The 20,952-nt window shown below is 42.9% G+C and overlaps 1 long non-coding RNA gene across 4 annotated transcripts; it reads right to left on the reverse strand.

Annotated features, from left to right (window-relative positions):
- Positions 1 to 451: 451 nt before the first annotated feature.
- On the reverse strand, positions 452 to 18,215 carry LOC308188202. Of its 4 annotated transcripts, none has more exons than XR_013945238.1 (3): positions 11,733 to 18,215; positions 8,033 to 8,831; positions 452 to 1,185 (listed from the first exon to the last, which is right to left on the reverse strand). It is a non-coding gene; the product is annotated as an uncharacterized lncRNA (long non-coding RNA). The 4 variants fall into 4 exon arrangements; XR_013945239.1 differs by lacking the exon at positions 452 to 1,185 and having other exon boundaries at positions 8,289 to 8,831; positions 11,733 to 14,624; positions 14,886 to 18,215; XR_013945240.1 differs by lacking the exon at positions 452 to 1,185 and having other exon boundaries at positions 8,289 to 8,831; positions 11,733 to 14,658; positions 14,854 to 18,215.
- Between the last annotated feature and the right edge of the window lie 2,737 nt (positions 18,216 to 20,952).

The raw sequence follows: 20,952 nt of genomic DNA on the forward strand, positions 1-20,952 counted from the left end.
GTCATAGTACCTAACTATTTTATTTTTCTATATATGCAGATGAAGATTTGCTTCCATACAATGACAGTTTGCTTTTACAATGAACTAGAATCTCCTGGGAGACAGAAGTGTGTACAAAAGTAAGGATGCACATTAGAAGGCAGGAAGTTTCAAATAGCTACATATTTTGTGACTGAGGATAAAGTCATATTTCAGTTCACAGCCAGATGAGGTTTTTAATCAATGCTTCCAACAGTAAAAAACTAAACAGACCAGATCTGTAGGTCACAGTTCTCATGGATTAACAACACAGAAAGCATCACTTCATTTTATTTTGGTTTCTATTATATAGCTCCCTCCCTGGAAGTGTTTAATGGCAGGCTGGATGGGACTTTGAGCAACCTGATCTAGTGGAAGGTGTCCCTGTTCCAGGGGGGTTGGATCTGATGACCTTCAGATCATCCCCTTCCAACCCAAACCATTCTATGACCCTATGGTTCCATAATTCTAACCTCAATCAGAGGACTACAATTCATGTCCATGAAATTAATATTAACAATATCTTTAATGGCAAGAGATAAGAGAGAACACAGGGGCATAAACCAGTAGTTAAGTAGGAAGGGGAACATAGTGTTAATCCTTGTCTCTTTTTAGCTAAAACTTTGCTAAAACTTAGCTAAAATTTATCATTTCTTGTTTGCTGCAAGAACATGGCTTGTTATGTTTTACAAGTAGAACATATTAATTCTCATTTCCCACTTCATATTTCTTTATGAGGGTTTCTTTTCAAACGTTAGCAACTATGGGCATCGACATGTGAATAAAACAAACAGCAGAACCTAAGGGAGGCACTGATGAAAATATTACCAAGTTAATTTTTTCAGTAAATCATCCTGCAACACAGAGATTAACTCTGTATAATACTTCATGAAAAAATATTGTTAAAGAGAGTTGGGTATGACAAACACGTGAAAAACGTGTCATGTCAATTTTCAGATTGCACACCACAAATCAAGTAGCTAAACCTAGCACTAACGCTAACCCTAACCTTAACCCAAAACCCTATCCCTAACCCTAACCCTAACCCTAACCCTAACCCTAACCCTAACCCTAACCCTAACCCTAACCCTAACCCTAACATTAACATAAAACCTAACCGTGACCCTAACCGTAACCCTAAACCTAACCCTAACTCTAACCCTAACCCTAACCCTCTAACCTAACCCTAAACCTGACCCTGACCCTGACACTAAACCTGAACCTAACATTAAAACTTGCCCTAAACCCTAACCCTAACCCTAACCCTAAAAAAGTGCAATTTATTACAGCAACAGGTACACAAGTTCTTTGGATTGCTGGCGATACTTACTGTCTGCAAAAAGCAAGCTAGCATGCATGAAATACACAGGTGCACAGCCTGGAAAGTAACGCTTTAAAAGGCACAGACTCTATAGAGATTTCTAAGTTTCTGCGGAGACACACAGTATAACCAAGTGTTCAAATCTCACCCAAAGGTGTCCCAATGCGGGGGAAGAGAGGCGCAGCCCATCAACTGATCCCAAGAGTCAGAAGGTCCTCGGGATGGTGTATTCCCTCGGGATGGTATCTCCCCTGACGGTGATATCTTCCCTGACATCCCCTGTCTCTTAGGCCAATTTGTATTATTGTCTATCTTTTAGGTGGAGCTTGAGTGACTCTAGTCAAGCATATCTTAGTTATGACTGGTGAAAAGTTTCCTGTCTCGGTTTAAAGGTATAAGGTCCAAGAACTTCAGAGTGCATGTTCAGTGAGGGGTGCTCACACCTTGGAGGCGGGTAGCTTTTAGGATGGAGGTGTGTTTTGGTATTGTAAAACTATTATAATTAGCAAAAGTACACTAGATTACAGCATTTGATAAAACATGACAGGTCTTTGCCTCAGGGTAGCAAGCACTATGGCTTATCTGTCTCGGTGTGCACAAGAAAAATCGAGCCCCAACCTGGTCACAGAGCCTAGCAGTACTGTCTCCACTGCACTCTGTGCTCTGCACTCTTCGTTAGTCAGCACACCAGGTTCCCCCAGAGTGCTAGCAACTACGATTGGAAGCCTAGGGAACGATGAGGTAATGCAGCTACACCCTATCCTGAAAGCCTCTTCAAAGCTGTATAGCTTCTTTAAAATTTAATGTTAGTTTCATTTTCGTAGTTACTTAAGGCAATTCCAACACACCCTAACCCTAACCATAACCATAACTCTCACCCCAACCCTAATCCTAACCCTAATCCTAACCCTAACCCTAAACCTAAACGAAACATTATCCCTAAACGTAAGCCGAAACCTTAACCCTTATCCTAAACCTAACCCTAACCTTACCCAAAACATAACCCTAAACCTCACCCTAACCATAACCCTAAATCCCTACCTCTAACCCTACGTCCTAACCCTAACCCTAAACCTAACCCTAGCTGTAAGCCAACACTAACCCTAAACCTAAACCTAACTCTAACCCTAACCCTAATGCTAACCCTAACCCTAACCCTAACACTAACCCTAACCCTAAACCTAAACCTAACACTAACCCTAACCCTAAATCTAATCCTATCCCAAACACTAACCGTAAACCCTAACAACAAACCCTAACCCTAGACTTAACCCTTAGCATAACCCTAACCATAACGTTACCCCTAACTCTAACCCAAAGCCTAACCTAAGTGTCTCCAATCCACTCTATGCTATGCACTATTCCTTAGAGAAAGAACACCAGGTCCCGCCAGTTGGACAGCACATAAGGTTGGAAGACTAGGTAATGTTCAGGTACAGCAGCTATACCCTATGCTGAAAGCCTCTTCCTTGGTGTAACATATTCTTTAAAATAGGAATGTTAGTTTAATTTTCCTAGTTTCTTTAGGAAATTGCAACACACCCTAACCGAACCGCTAACCCTATCCCCTAACGCTAACCCTAACCTTAAAAATAACCCTAACCCTAATCGTAACTCTATCCCTAAACCTAAACCTAACCTAACCCTAACACTAATACTAACTATAACCCCAACCCCAACGCCACCCCTAACACTAACGCTAACCCTAAATTTAATCTTAAACCTAACCCTAACTTTAACACTAACCCTAACAGCAACCCTAAATATCCAACTCTAAACCAAGCCCCTAACCCTAACCCTAAACCCAACCCCACCCCTAACCGTAACCCTAACCCTAACGCTAAAGCTAACCCAAACTCTAACCCTAACCCTAAGCCGAACTCTAAACCTAATTCCTAACCCTAAACCAAAACCTAAGCCTAACATTACACCTAACACTAACCCTAAACCTAGCCCTAACCATAACCTTAACTGTAACCCTAACACTAACCCTAAATATCTAACTCTATACCTAACCCCCTAAACATTACCCCAGCCCCAACCCTAAAGGTAACCCTAACAGTAACCCTAACCCTAACCCTAACCCTAAAGGTAACCCTAACCCTAACCCTAACCCTAACCCTAACCCTAAACCTAACCCTAAACCTAACCCTAACCCCAACCCTAAAGCTAACCCTAACGCTAACTCTAAACCTAACTCCTAACCCTAAACCTAAACCTAAGCCTAACACTAAACCTAACACTAACCCTAATCCTGACCCGAAGTCTAACCCAACCCAAAACCCCGAAAGCTAAACGTAAGCCTAACAGTAGCCCTAACCCTAACCCCTAATCCTACTGTAACACTAACCCTAGCCCTAAGCCTAAACCGAAGCGTAACCCTAAACCTAACCCTAACCCTAAACCTAACCCTAACCATAACCCTAGCCCTAACCCTAACCGTAACCCTAACCCTAACCCTAACCCCAACACTAACCCTAACTCTATCCCTAAACCTAACACTAAACCTAACCCTAACACTATCCCTAAACCTAACCCTAACCTTAACCCAACTCTAAATCACTAACTCTAATGCTAGCCCCTAATCCTAACCCTAGGCCTAACCCAACACTAACCCTAATCCTAAACCTAACCCTAACACTAATACTACCTCTAACCCAAACCCTAAACCTTGCCCTAACCCTAACCCTAAGCCTAAGCCTAACCCGAACCCTAACCCTATACCTAACCCTAACCCTAACGTTAACCCAACTCTAAATCCCTAACTCTAACCCTAGCTCCTAACCCTAACCCTAGCCCTAACCCAACACTAAACCTAATCCTAACCCTAACACTAACCGTATCCCTAAGCCTAACCCTAAACCTAAACCTTACCCTAACCCTAAGCCTAACACTAAACCTATCCCTAAGCCTAAGCCTAAGCCTAAGCCTAAGCCTAAACCTAAACCTAAACCTAAGCCTAAGCCTAACCCTAACCCTAAAGTGTCTCCACTCCACTCTATGGTCGGCACTATTCCTTAGAGTCAGCACAGCAGGTGCCACCAGTAGGATAGCACGTAAGGTTGGAAGGCTAGGTAATGTTCAGGTACGGCAGCTATGCCCTACCCGGAAAGCCTCTTCCATGCTGTACACATTCATTAAATTGGGAATGTTAGTTTAATTTTCCTAGTTACTTTAGGAAATTTCAACACACCCTAACCGTACCCCTAACCCTATTACCTAACGCTAACCCTAACCTTAAAAATAACCCTAACCCTAATCGTAACTCTATCCCTAAACCTAAACCTAACCCTAACCCTAACACTAATACTAACTCTAAAGCAAACCTTAACCCTAACCCTAACCCTAACCCTAACACTAAACCTAATCCTAACTCTAACCCTAACACTAACCCTAAGACAAAACAAACCTTAGTTCTAAAGCTAATCCTAACTCTAACCCTCACGCTAGGTTTAAATCCCTAACTCTAAATAAAACACCTAAACATAACCTAAACTAAACCTAAACCAAAATCTAACCCTAACCCTAATACGAACCCTAAGTCTGACTCTAACCAAAACCCGAAACCTAAATGTAACCCTAAGAGTAGCCCTAACCCTAAGCCTAACCCTAACCCTAACCCTAAAGTGTCTCCACTCCACTCTATGGTCGGCACTATTCCTTAGAGTCAGCACAGCAGGTTCCGCCAGTAGGACAGCACATAATGTTGGAAGACGAGGTAATGTTCAGGTACAGCAGCTATACCCTCCACTGAAAGCCTCTTCCTTGCTGAAACATGTTCTTTAAAATAGGAATGTTAGTTTAATTTTCCTAGTTATTTTAGGAAATTGCAACACACCCTAACCGTACCGCTAACCCTTTCCCCTAACGCTAACCCTAACCTTAAAAATAACCCTAACCCTAATCTAATACTAACTCTAAACCCAACCCCAACCCTAACACTAACGCTAACCCTAAACTTAATCTTAACCCTAACCCTAACTTTAACACTAACCCTAACAGTAACCCTAAATATCTAACTCTAAACCAAGCCCCTAAACCTAACCCTAACCCCAACCCCACCCGTAACCGTAACCCTAACCCTAACGCTAAAGCTAACCCTAACACTAACACTAAGCCTAACTCTAAACCTAACTCCTAACCCTAAACTTAAACCTAAGCCTAACACTAAACCTAACACTAATCCTACTCCTGACCCGAAGTCTAACCCAACCCAAAACCCCTAAAGCTAAACCGAAGCCTAACAGTAGCCCTAACCCTAACCTCCTAATCCTACTATAACACTAAACCTAGCCTTAAGCCTTAACCGAAGCGTAACCCTAACCCTTACCCTAAACCTAACCCCAAACCTAACCCTAACCCTAACCCTAACCCTAACCCTAACCCTAACCTTAACACTAAACATAACCCTAACCCTAAACTTAACCCCAACCCTAACCCTAACCCTAACCCTAACCCTAACCCCAACCCTAAACCTAACCTTAACAATAAACCTAACCCTAAACCTAACCCTAACCCTATCCCTAACCCTAACCCTAACCCTAACACAACTCTAAATCCCTAACTCTAACCCTAGCTCCTAACCCTAACCATAGCCCTAACCCAACACTAAACCTAATCCTAACCCTAACCCTAAGAGTATCCCTAAGCCTAACCCTAAACCTAAACCTTACCCTAACCCTAAGCCTAACACTAAACCTATCCCTAAGCCTAAGGCTAAGCCTAAACCTAAACCTAAGCCTAAGCCTAAACGTAAACCTTACCCTAACCCTAACCCTAACCCTAAAGTGTCTCCACTCCACTCTATGGTCGGCACTATTCCTTAGAGTCAGCACAGCAGGATCTGCCAGTAGGTTAGCACGTAAGGTTGGAAGGCTAGGTAATGTTCAGGTACGGCAGCTATGCCCTACCCGGAAAGCCTCTTCCATGCTGTACATATTCTTTAAAATGGGAATGTTAGTTTAATTTTCCTAGTTACTTTAGGAAATTGCAACACACCCTAACCGTACCTCGTAACCCTAACCCTATTCCCTAACGCTAATACTAAACTTAAAAATAACCCTAAAGCTAATCGTAACTTTATACCTAAACCTAATCCTAAACCTAACGATAACACTACTACTAATTCTAACCCAAACCCTAACCCTAACCCTAACCCTAACCCTAACCCTAACCCTAACCCTAACCCTAACCACAACCCTAAACCTAACCCTAAACCTAACCCTAACCCTAACCCTAACCCTAACCCTAACCCTAAACCTAATCCAAACTCTAACACTCACACTAACTCTAAATCCCTAACTCTAAACAAAACACCTAACCCTAAACCAAAATCTAACCCTAACCCTAATACTAACCCTAAGTCTGACCCTAACCAAAACCCCAAACCTAAACGTAACCCTAAGAGTAGCCGTAGCCCAAACCCTAACCCTAACCCTAACGCTAAACCTAACCCTAAACCTAACCCTAACCCTAAACCTAACCCTAACCCAACTCTAAATCCCTAACTCTAACCCTAGCTCCTAACCCTAACCCTAGCCCAAACCCAACACTAACCCTAAACCTAACCCTAAAGGTAACCCTAACCCTAACCATAAGTCTAAGCCTAACCCTAAACCTAAGCCTAAGCCTAAGCCTAACCCTAAACCTAAGCCTAAGCCTAAACCTAACCCTAAACCTTAGCGTAAGCCTAATCCTAACCCTACCCCTAAAGTGTCTCCACTCCACTCTATGGTCAGCACTATTCCTTAGAGTCAGCACAGCAGGTTCCGCCAGTAGGACAGCACGTAAGGTCGAAGGCTAGGTAATGTTCAGGTACAGCAGCTATGCCCTACCCAGAAAGCCTCTTCCATGCTGTACATATTCTTTAAAATTGGAATATTAGTTTAATTTCCCAAGTTTCTTTAGGAAATTGCAACACACACTAACCGTACCCCTAACCCTTTCCCCTAACGCTAACCCTAATCTTAAAAATAACCCTAACCCTAATCGTAACTCTATCCCTAAACCTAAACCGAACCGTAACACTACTACTAATTCTAAACCAAATCCAAACCCTAAACCTAAGCCTAAGCCTAATCCTAACCCTAAAGCTAATTCTAACCCTAACCGTAACTGTAAGCCTAACCCTAAACCTAAACCTTACCCTAACCCTAAGCCTAACCCTAAAGCTATCCCTAAGTCTAAGCGTAAACCTAAACCTAAAATTAATCCTAAGCCTAAACCTAAACTTAAGCCTAAGCCTAAGCCTAAACCTGAGTCTAATCCTAACCCTAGGCTAAGTATCTCCAGTCCACTCTATGGTCGGCACTATTCCTTAGAGTCAGCACAGCAGGTTCTGCCAGTAGGTTAGCACGTAAGGTTGGAAGGCTAGGTAATGTTCAGGTACGGCAGCTATGCCCTACCCTGAAAGCCTCTTCCATGCTGTACATATTCTTGAAAATGGGAATGTTAGTTAAACTTTCCCAGTTTCTTTAGGAAATTGCAACACACACTAACCGTACCTCGTAACCCTAATCCTATTCCCTAACGCTAACACTAAACTTAAAAATAACCCTAAACCTAATCGTAACTCTATACCTAAACCTAATCCTAAACCTAACGATAACACTACTACTAATTCTAAGCCAAACCCTAACCCTAACCCTAACCCTAACCCTAACGCTAACCCTAACCCTAACCATAACCCTAAACCTAACCCTAACCCTAACCCTAACCCTAACCCTAACCCTAACCCTAACCCTAACCATAACCCTAACCCTAACCCTAAACCTAATCCTAACTCTAACACTCACACTAACTCTAAATCCCTAACACTAAACAAAACACCTAACCCTAAACCAAAATCTAACCCTAACCCTGATACTAACCCTAAGTCTGACCCTAACCAAAACCCCAAACCTAAACGTAACCCTAAAGGTAGCCGTAGCCCAAACCCTAAACCTAACCCTGACCCTAAACCTAACCCTAAACCTAACCCTAACCCTAAACATAACCCTAACCCAACTCTAAATCCCTAACTTTAACCCTAGCTCCTAACCCTAACCCTAGCCCAAACCCAACACTAACCCTAATCCTAACCCTAAAGGTAACCCTAACGCTAACCATAAGTCTAAGCCTAACCCTAAACCTAAGCCTAAACCAAAGCCTAACCCTAAAACTAAGCCTAAGCCTAATCTTAACACTAACCCTAACCCTACAGTGCCTCCACTCCACTCTATGCTCCGCACTATTCCTTAGAGTCAGCACAGCAGGTTCCGCCAGTAGGATAGCACGTAAGGTTGGAAGGCTAAGTAATGTTCAGGTACGGCAGCTATGCCCTACCCAGAAAGCCTCTTCCATGCTGTACATATTCTTGAAAATGGGAATGTTAGTTTAATTTTCCTAGTTTCTTTTGGAAATTGCAACACACACTAACCGTACCCCGTACCCCTAACCCTATTCACTAATGCTAAACCTAACCTTAAAAATAACCCTAACCCTAATCGTACCTCTAAACCTAAACCTAAACCTAAACCTAACACTAACACTAATACTAACTCTAACCCAAACCCTAACCCTAACCCTAACGCTAACCCTCAAAAAACCCTAACCTGACACTAAATTCCTAAATCTAACCCTAGCTCCTAACACTAACACTAGCCCAAACCCAACACTAACCCTAATCCTAACCCTAAAGCTAACCCTAACCCTAACCATAACCCTAAGCCTAACCCTAAACCTATACCTTACCCTAACCCTAAGCCTAACCCTAAAGCTATCCCTAAATCTAAGCGTAAACCTAAACCTAAGACTAAGCCTAAGCCTAACCCTAAACTTAAGCCTAAGCCTAAGCCTAACCCTAACCCTAACCCTAAAGTGTCTCCAGTCCACTCTATAGTCGGCACTATTCCTTAGAGTCAGCACAGCAGGTTCCGCCAGTAGGTTAGCACGTAAGGTTGGAAGGCTAGGTAATGTTCAGGTACGGCAGCTATGCCCTACCCAGAAAGCCTCTTCCATGCTGTATATATTCTTTAAAATGGAAATGTTAGATTAATTTCCCTTGTTTCTTTAGGAAATTGCAACACAGCCTAACCATACCCCTAACCCTATTCCCTAACGCTAACCCTAACTTTAAAAATGACCCTAAACCTAATCGTGACACTATCCCTAAAACAAACCCTAACCCTAACACTAATACAAATTCTAACCCAAACCCTAACCCTAACCCTAACCCTAACACTAACACTAAACCTAATCCTAACTAAAACCCTCACACTACCTCTAAATCCCTAACTCTAAACAAAACACCTAACCCTAAACCAAAATCTAACCCTAACCCTAAATCTAACCTTAAGTCTGACCCTAACCAAAACCCCAAAACTAAAAGTAACCCTAAGAGTAGCCGTATCACTAAGCCTAACCCTAAGCCTAACCCTAACCCTAAAGTGTCTCCACTCCACTCTCTGCTCCGCACTATTCCTTAGAGTCAGCACAGCAGGTTCCGCCAGTAGGATAGCACATAAGTTTGGAAGGCTAAGTAATGTTCAGGTACGGCAGCTATGCCCTACCCTGAAAGCCTCTTCCATGTTGTACATATTCTTGAAAATGGGAATGTTAGTTAAACTTTCCTAGTTTCTTTAGGAAATTGCAACACAGCCTAACCGTACCCCTAACCCTATCCCCTAACGCTAACCCTAACCTTAAAAATAACCCTAACCCTAATCGTAACTCTATCCCTAAACCTAAACCTAACCTAACCCTAAAACTAATACTAAATATAACCCCAACCCCAACGCCACCCCTAACACTAACGCTAACCCTAAATTTAATTTTAAACCTAATGCTAACTTTAACTCAAACCCTAACCCTAAAAATCCAACTCTAAACCAAGCCCCTAACCCTAAACCTAACCCCAACCCCACCCCTAACCGTAACCCTAACCCTAACACTAAAGCTAACCCTAACTCTAACACTAACCCTAAGCCTAACACTAAACCTAACTCCTAACCCTAAACCTAAACCTAAGCCTAAGCCTAACCCTAACCCTATCCCTAACCCTAACCCTAACCCTAACCCTAACACTAACCCTAACACTAACACTAACCCTAAGGATCTAACTCTAAACCTAACCCCCTAAACCTTACCCCAACCCCAACCCTAAAGGTAACCCTAACAGTAACCCTAACCCTAACCCTAACCCTAACCCTAACCCTAACCCTAACCCTAACCCTAACCCTAAACCTAAACCTAACCTAAACCTAACCCTAACCCCAACCCTAAAGCTAACCGTAACCCTAACTCTAAACCTAACTCCTAACCCTAAACCTAAACCTAAGGCTAACACTAAACCTAACACTAACCCTAATCCTGACCCGAAGTCTAGCCCTACCCAAAACCCCGAAAGCTAAACGTAAGCCTAACAGTAGCCCGTAACCCTAACCTCTATTCCTACTGTAACACTAACCCTAATCCTAAACCAAAACCGAAGCGTAACCCTAACCCTAACCCTAATCCAAACCTAACCCTAACCGTAACCCTAGCCCTAACCCTAACCGTAACCCTAACCGTAACCCTAACCCTAACCCTAACACTAACCCTAACACTAACCCCAACCCTAAACCTAACCCTACCCTAAACCTAACCCTAAACCTATCCCTAAACTTAACCCTAATCTTAACCCAACTCTAAATCCCTAAATTTAATCCTAGCTCCTAATCCTAACCCTAGCCCTAACCCAACACTAACCCTAATCCTAACCCTAACCCTAACACTACCTCTAACCCAAACCCTAACCCTTACCCTAACTCTAACCCTAGCTCCTAACCCTAACACTAGCCCTAACCCAACACTAAACCTAATCCTAACCCTAACCCTAACCGTATCCCTAAGCCTAACCCTAACCCTAAACCTTACCCTAACCCTAAGCCTAACACTAAACCTATCCCTAAGCCTAAGGCTAAGCCTAAGCCTAACCCTAAGCCTAAGCCTAAACCTAAACCTAAACCTAAAGCGTCTCCACTCCACTCTATGGTCGGTACTATTCCTTAGAGTCAGCACAGCAGGTTTCGCCAGTAGGACAGCACGTAAGGTTGGAAGGCTAGGTAATGTTCAGGTACGGAAGCTATGCCCTATCCGGAAAGCCTCTTCCATGCTGTACATATTCTTTAAAATGGGAATGTTAGTTTAATTTTCCTAGTTACTTTAAGAAATTGCAACGCACCCTAAACGTAGCCCCAACCCTATCTCATAACGCTAACCCTAACCTTAAAAATAACCCTAACCCTAATCGTAACTCTATCCCTAAACCGAATCTAATCCCTATCCCTAACCTTAACACTAACACTAATATTAACTCTGACCCAAACCCCAACCCTAACCCTAACCCTAACCCTAACCAACACTAACCCTAAACCTAACTCTAACACTAACCCTAAACCAAAACAAACCTTAATCCCAACGCTAATCCTAACTCTAACCCTCACAATAAGCCTAAATCCCTAACTCTAAATAAAACACCTAACCCTAAACCAAAATCTAACCCTAACCCTAATACAAACGCTAAGTCTGACCCTAACCAAAACCTGAAACCTAAACGTAACCCTAAGAGTAGCCCTAGCCCTACCCCTAACCCTAAGCCTAAAGTGTCTCCAGTCCACTCTATGCTCCGCACTATTCCTTAGAGTCAGCACAGCAGGATCCACCAGTAGGATAGCACGTAAGGTTGGAAGGCTAAGTAATGTTCAGGTACGGCAGCTATGCCCTACACTGAAAGCCTCTTCCATGCTGTACACATTCCGTAAAATGGGATGTTAGTTTAATTTTCCTGGTTATTTTAGGAAATTGCAACACACACTAACCGTGCCCCTAACCCTATCCCCTAACGCTAACCCAGACATCTAATCCAACCCAAAACACCTAAAGCAAAAAGTAAGCCTAACAGTAGCCCTAACACTAAGCCCTAATCCTACTGTAACACTAACCCTAGACCTAAGCCTAAACTGAAGCCTAACCCTAAACCTAACCCTAACCCTAACCCTAACCCTAACCCAAACCCTAACCCTAACCCTAACCCTAACCCGAACCCTAACCCTAACCCTAACCCTAACCCTAACCCTAACCCGAACCCTAAACCTAACCCTATCCCTAAACCTAACACTAAATATAACCTTAACCCTATCCCTAAACCTAACCCTAACCTTAACCCAACTCTAAATCCCTAATTCTAATCCTAGCTCCTAATCCTAACCCTAGCCCTAACCCAACACTAACCCTAACCCTAACCCTAACACTAATACTACCTCTAAACCTAAGCCTAACAATAACTCCAACCCTAACCCTAACCCTAACCCTATCCCTAACCCTAACCCTAACGTTAAGCCAACTCCAAATCCCTAACTCTAACCCTAGCTCCTAACCCTAACCCTAACCCTAACACTAATACTAACTCTAACCCCAACCCCAACCCCAACCCTAACAATAACGATAACCCTAAACTTAATCTTAACCCTAACCCTAACTTTAACTCTAACCCTAACAGTAACCCTAAATATCTAACTGTAAACCAAGCCCCTATCCCTAACCCTAACCCCAACCCCACCCGTAACCGTAACCCTAACCCTAACGCTAAAGCTAACCCTAGCACTAACCCTAAGGTTAACTCTAAACCTAAACTCCTAACCCTAAACCTAAACCTAAGCCTAAGACTAAACCTAACACTAACCCTAAACCTGACCCGAAGTCTAACCCAACACAAAACACCTAAATTTAAACGTAAGCCTAACAGTAGCCCTAACCCTAAACTCCTAATGCTACTGTAACACTAAACCTAGCCCTAAGCCTTAACTGAAGCGCAACCCTAACCCTAACCCTAACCATAAACCTAACCCTAACCCTAACCCTAACCCTAACACTAAACCTAACCCTAAACCTAAACTTAACCCCAACCCTAACCCTAAACCTAACCCTAACCCTAACACTAATACTACCTCTAAACCTAAGCCTAACACTAACCCTAACCCTAACCCTAACCCTAACCCTAACCCTATCCCTAACCCTAACCCTAACGTTAAGCCAACTCCAAATCCCTAACTCTAACCCTAGCTCCTAATCCTAACCCTAGCCCTAACCCAACACTAAACCTAATCCTAACCCTAACCCTAACCGTATCCCTAAGCCTAACCCAAACCTTTAACCTTACCCTAACCCTAAGCCTAACCTAAACCTATCCCTAAGCCTAAGCCTAAGCCTAAGCCTAAATCTAAACCTAAGCCTAAGCCTAACCCTAAACCTATCCCTAAAGTGTCTCCACTCCACTCTATGGTCGGCACTATTCCTTAGAGTCAGCACAGCAGGTTCCACCAGTAGGATAGCACGTAAGGTTGGAAGGCTAGGTAATGTTCAGGTACGGCAGCTATGCCCTACCCTGAAAGCCTCTTCCATGCTGTACATATTCTTTAAAATGGGAATATTGGTTTAATTTCCCTAGTTTCTTTAGGAAATTGCGACACACCCTAAACGTACCCCTAACCCTATCACCTAACGTTAACCCTAAACTTAAAAATAACCCTAAACCTAATCGTAACTCTATCCCTAAAACAAAACCTAACCCTAACACTAATACAAACTCTAACCCAAACCCTAACACTAACACTAACCCTAAACCTAATCCTAACTAAAACCCTCACACTAACCCTAAATCCCCAACTCTAAACAAAACACCTAAACCTAAACCAAAATCTAACCCTAACCCTATGTCTAACCCTAAGTCTGACTCTAACCAAAACCCCAAACCTAAACGTAACCCTAAGAGTAGCCGTATCACTAAGCCTAACCCTAAGCCTAAGCCTAAGCCTAACCCTAAAGTGTCTCCACTCCACTCTATGCTCCGCACTATTCCTTAGAGTCAGCACAGCAGGTTCCGCCAGTAGGATAGCACATAAGTTTGGAAGGCTAGGTAATGTTCAGGTACGGCAGCTATGCCCTACCCTGAAAGCCTCTTCCATGATGTACATATTCTTTAAAATGGGAATGTTAGTTTATATTTTCCTAGTTTCTTTAGGAAATTGCAACAAACACTAACCGTACCCCATACCCCTAACCCTATTCACTAACGCAAACCCTAAACTTAAAAATAACCCTAAACCTAATCGTATTTCTGTCCCTAAACCTAATCCTAAACCTAAGAGTAACACTACTACTAATTCTAACCCAAACCCTAACCCTAAGCCTAACCCTAACCCTAACCCTAACGCTAACCCTAACCCTAACCCTAACCCTAACCCTAAACCTAACCCTAAACCTAACCCTAACCCTAACCCTAACCCTAAACCTAATCCTAACTCTAACACTCACACTAACTCTAAATCCCTAACTCTAAACAAAACACCTAACCCTAGACCAAAATCTAACCCTAACCCTAATACTAAACCTAAGTCTGACCCTAATCAAAACCCGAAAACTAAACGTAACCCTAAGAGTAGCCCTAGCCCTAGCCATAACCCTAACCCTAACCCTAATCCTAACCCTAAACCTACCCCTACCCCTAACCATAACTCTAAACCTAAACCTAACCCAACTCTAAATCCCTAACTCTAACCCTAGCTCCTAACCCTAATCCTAGCCCAAACCCAACACTAAGCCTAATCCTAACCCTAAAGCTAACCCTAACCCTAACCATAACCCTAAGCCTAACCTTAAACCTAAACCTTACCCTAAGCCTAACACTAAAACTATCCCTAAGCCTAAGCCTGAACCTAAACCTAAGCCTAAGCCTAAGCCTAACCCTAAACCTAAGCCTAAGCCTAAGCCTAAGCGTAACCCTAACCTAAGTGTCTCCAGTCCACTCTATGCTCCGCACTATTCCTTAGAGTCAGCACAGCAGGTTCCGCCAATAGGACAGCACGTAAGGTTGGAAGGCTAGGTAATGTTCAGGTACGGCAGCTATGCCCTACCCTCAAAGCATCTTCCATGCTGTACATATTCTTGGAAATGGGAATGTTAGTTTAATTTTCCTAGTTTCTTTAGGAAATTGCAACACACACTAACCGTACCCCGTACCCCTAACCCTATTCCCTAATGGTAAACCTAACCTTAAAAATAACACTAACCCCAATCGTAACTCTATCCCTAAACCTAAACCAAACACTAACACTAATATTAACTCTAACCCAAACCCTAACCCTAACCCTAACCCTAACCCTAACCCTAACCCTAACCCTAACCCTAACCCTAACCCTAACCCTAAACCTAACCCTAACCCTAACCCTAACCCTAACCCTAACACTAACCCTAAACCTAATCCTAACTCTAACCCTCACACTAACTCTAAATCCCTAACTCTAAACAAAACACCTAACCCTAAACCAAAATCTAACCCTAACCTTAATACTAACCCTAAGTCTGACCCTAACCAAAACCCCAAACCTAAACGTAACCCTAAGAGTAGCCCTAGCCCTAACCCTAACCCTAACCCTAAACCTAACCCTAACACAACCCTAACCTAACTCTAAATTCCTAAATCTAACCCTAGCTCCTAACCCTAACGCTAGCCCAAACCCAACACTAACCCTAATACTAACCCTAAAGCTAACCCTAACGCTAACCATAACCGTAAGCCTAACCCTAAACCTAAACCTTACCCTAACCCTAAGCCTAACCCTAAACCTATCCCTAAGTCTAAGCGTAAACCTAAACCTAAGCCTAAGCCTAACCCTAAACTTAAGCCTAAACCTAATCTTAAACCTAAGCCTAACTCTAACCCTAACCGAAGTGTCTCCAGTCTACTCTACGCTCCGCACTATTCCTTAGAGTCAGCACAGCAGGTTCCGCCCGTAGGATAGCACGTAAGTTTAGAAGGCTAAGTAATGTTCAGGTACGGCAGCTATGCCCTACCCAGAAAGTCTCTTCCATGCTGTACATATTCTTTAAAATGGAAATGCTAGTTTAATTTCCCAAGTTTCTTTAGGAAATTGCAACACACCCTAAACGTACCCCTAACCCTATCACCTAAAGCTAACCCTAACCTTAAAAATAACCCTAAACCTAATCGTAACTCTATCCCTAAAACAAACCCTAACCCTAACACTAATACAAACTCTAACCCAAACCCTAAACCTACCACTAACCCTAACCCTAACCATAACCCTAAACCTAATCCTAACTCTAACCCTCACACTAACTCTAAATCCCTAACTCTAAACAAAACACCTAACCCTAAACCAAAATCTAACCCTAACCCTAAAACTAACGCAAAGTCTGACCCTAACCAAAACCCCAAACCTAAACGTAACCCTAAGAGCAGCCCTAGACCTAACCGTAACCCTAACCCTAGCCCTAACCCTAAACCTAACCCTAAACCTAACCCTAACCCTAACCCTAACCCTAAACCTAACCCTAAACCTAACGCTAACCCAACTCTAAATCCCTAACTCTAACCCTAGCTCATAACCCTAGCCCAAACGCAACACTAACCCTAATCCTAACCCTAAAGGTAACCCTAACCCTAACCATAACCCTAAGCCTAACACTAAACCTAAACCTTACACTAAGCCTAACACTAAACCTATGCCTAAGTCTAAGCCTAAACCTAAAACTAAGCCTAAGCCTAAGCCTAACCCTAAACCTAAGCCTAAGCCTAAAGCTAAGGCTAACCCTAACCAAAGTGTCTCCATTCCACTCTAAGCTCCGCACTATTCCTTAGAGTCAGCACAGCAGGTTCCGCCAGGAGGACAGCACATAAGGTTGGAAGACTAGGTAATGTTCAGGTACAGCAGCTATAGCCTACACTGAAAGCCTCTTCCTTGCTGTAACATATTCTTTAAAGTAGGAATGTTAGTTTAATTTCCCAAGTTTCTTCAGGAAATTGCAACACACCCTAACCATACCACTAACCCTATCCCCTAACACTAACCCTAACCTTAAAAATAACCCTAACCCTAATCGTAAAACTATCCCTAAACCTAAACCTAACCTAACCCTAACACTAATACTAAATATAACCCCAACCCCAACGCCACCCCTTACACTAATGCTAACCCTAAATTTAATCTTAAACCTAATTCTAACTTTAACTCTAACCCTAACACTAACCCTAAACATCCAACTCAAAAGAAAGCCCCTAACCCTAAAGCTAACCCCAACCCCACCACTAACCGTAACCCTAACCCTAACGCTAAAGCTAACCCTAACTCTAAACATAACCCTAAGCCTAACACTAAACCTAACTCCTAACCCTAAACCTAAACCTAAACCTAAGCCTAACACTAACCCTATCCCTAACCCTAACCCTAACCCTAACCCTAACCCTAACCCTAAACCTAACCCTAACACTAAACCTAAACCTAACCCTAAACTTAACCCCAACCATAACCCTAAACCTAACCCTAACCCTAAACCTAAACCCAACCCTAAACCTAACCCTAACCCTAACCCTAAACCTAAACCTAACCCTAACCCTATCCCTAAACCTAACCCTAACCTTAACCCAACTCTAAATCCCTAACTCTAATCCTAGCTCCTAATCCTAACCCTAACCCTAACCCAACACTAACCCTAATCCTAATCCTAACCCTAACACTAATACCAACTATAACCCAAACCCTAACCCTTACCCTAACCCTAACCCTAACCCTAAGCTTAACCCTAACCCTAACACTATCACTAACCCTAACCCCAAACTTAACCCAACTCTAAATCCCAAACTCTAACCCTAGCTCCTAATCCTAACCCTAGCCCTAACCCAACACTAAACCTAATCCTAACCCTAAACCTAACCGTATCCCTAAGCCTAACCCTAAACCTAAACCTTACCCTAACCCTAAGCCTAACACTAAACCTATCCCTAAGCCTAAGCCTAAGCCTAAGCCTAAACCTAAACCTAACCTAAGCCTAAGCCTAACCCTAAACCAATACCTAAGCCTAAGCCTAACCCTAAACCTAACCCTAAAGTGTCTCCACTCCACTCTATGCTCCGCACTATTCCTTAGAGTCAGCACAGCAGGTTCCGCCAGTAGGATAGCACGTAAGTTTAGAAGGCTAAGTAATGTTCAGGTACGGCAGCTATGCCCTACCCTGAAAGCCTCTTCCATGCTGTACATATTCTTGAAAATGGGAATGCTAGTTTAATTTTCCTAGTTTCTTTAGGAAATTGCAACACACACTAACCATACCCCGTACCCCAACCCTATTCCCTAACGCAAACCCTAAACTTAAAAATAACCCTAAACCTAATCATAATTCTATCCCTAAACCTAATCCTAAACCTAAAGGTAACACTACTACTAATTCTAAAACTAACCCTAACCCCAACCCTAACCCTAACCCTAACCCTAACCCTAACCCTAACCCTAACCCTAATCCTAACCCTAACCCTAACCCTAACCCTAACCCTAACCCTAAACCTAACACTAACCCTAAACCTAATCCTAACTCTAACCGTCACACTAACTCTAAATCCCTAACTCTAAACAAAACACCTAACCCTAAACCAAAATCTAACCCTAACCCTAAGTCTAACCCTAAGTCTGAACCTAACCCTAACGCTAACCCTAAACCTAACCGTAAACCAACTCCAAATCCCTAACTCTAACCCAAGCTCCTAACCCTAACCCTAGCCCAAACCCAACACTAAGCCTAATCCTAACCCTAAAGGTAACCCTAACCCTAACCATAACTTTAAGCCTAACCCTAAACATAAACCTTACCCTAAGCCTAACACTAAAACTATCCCTAAGCCTAAGCCTGAATTTAAACTAAGCCTAAGCCTAAGCCTAACCCTAACCTAAGTGTCTCCAGTCCACTCTATGCTCCGCACTATTCCTTAGAGTCAGCACAGCAGGTTCCGCCAGTAGGACAGCACGTAAGGTTGGAAGGCTAGGTAATGTTAGGTACGGCAGCTATGCCCTACCCTCAAAGCATCTTCCATGCTGTACATATTCTTGAAAATGGGAATGTTAGTTTAATTTTCCTAGTTTCTTTAGGAAATTGCAGCACAGACTTACGTACCCCGTACCCCTAACCCTATTCCCTAACACTAAACCTAACCTTAAAAATAACCCTAACCCTAATCGTAACTCTATCCCTAAACCTAAACCTAAACCTAACGGTAACACTACCACTAATTTTAACCCTAGCCCTAACCCTAACCCTAAGCCTACCCCTAACCCTAACCCTGACACAACCGTAACCTAACTCTAAATTCCTAAATCTAACCCTAGCTCCTAATCCTAACACTAGCCCAAACCCAACACTAACCCTAATCCTAACCCTAAAGCTAACCCTAACCCTAACCATAACCCTAAGCCTAACCCTAAACCTAAACCTTACCCTAAACCTAAGCCTAATCCTAAAGCTATCCCTAAGCCTGAGCCTAAACCTAAACCTAAGCCTAAGCCTAAGCCTAACCCTAAACGTAAGCCTAAACCTAAGCCTAAGCGTAACCCTAACCTAAGTGTCTCCAGTCCACTCTATGCTCCGCACTATTCCTTAGAGTCAGCACAGCAGGTTCCGCCAGTAGGACAGCACGTAAGGTTGGAAGGCTAAGTAGTGTTCAGGTATGGCAGCTATGCCCTACCCTCAAAGCATCTTCCACGCTGTACATATTCTTGAAAATGGGAATGTTAGTTTAATTTTCCTAGTTTCTTTAGGAAATTGCAACACACACTAAAAGTACCCCTAACCCTATTCCCTAACGCTAACCCTAAACTTAAAAATAAACCTAACCCTAATCCTAACTCTATCCCCAAACCTACCGCTAACCCTAACACAAATACTAACAATAACCCAAAACCTAAACCCTAACCCTAACACTAACCCCAAACCTAATCCGAACTCTAACCCTCACACTAACTCTAAATCCCTAACTCTAAACAAAACACCTAACCCTAAACCAAAATCTAACCCTAACCCTAAGTCTAACCCTAATTCTGACCCTAAACAAAACCCCAAACCTAAACATAACCCTAAGAGTAGCCCTAGCCATAACCCTAACCCTAACCCTAACCCTAACCCTAACTCTAACCCTAACCCAACTCTAAATCCCTAGCTCTAACCCTAGCTCCTAACCATAACCATAGCCCAAACCCAACACTAACCCTAATCCCAACCCTAAAGCTAACCCTAACCCTAACCATAAACCTAAGCCTAACCCTAAACCTAAACCTTACCCTAACCCTAACACTAAACCTATCCCTAAGCCTAAAACTAAACCTAAATCTAAGCCTAAGCCTAACCCTAACCCTAAACCTAAGCCTAAGCCTAAGCCTAAACCTAAGCCTAAGCCTAAGACTAACTCTAACCTAAGAGTCTCCAGTCCACTCTATTGTTGGCACTATTCCTTAGAGTCAGCACAGCAGGTTCCGCCAGTAGGTTAGCACGTAAGGTTGGAAGGCTAGGTAATGTTCAGGTTCGGCAGCTATGCCCTACCCAGAAAGCCTCTTCCATGCTGTACATATTCTTTAAAATGGAAATGCTAGTTTAATTTCCCAAGTTTCTTTAGGAAACTGCAACACACCCTAACCGTACCCATAACCCTATTACCTAACGCTAACCCTAACCTTAAAAATAAACCTAACCCTAATTGTAACTCTATCCCTAAACATAAACCTAACCCTAACCCTAACACAAATACTAACTCT

Source organism: Anser brachyrhynchus, assembly GCF_964034855.1.
Source record: "Anser brachyrhynchus genome assembly, chromosome: 1".
NCBI classification, from domain to species: Eukaryota; Metazoa; Chordata; class Aves; order Anseriformes; family Anatidae; genus Anser; species Anser brachyrhynchus.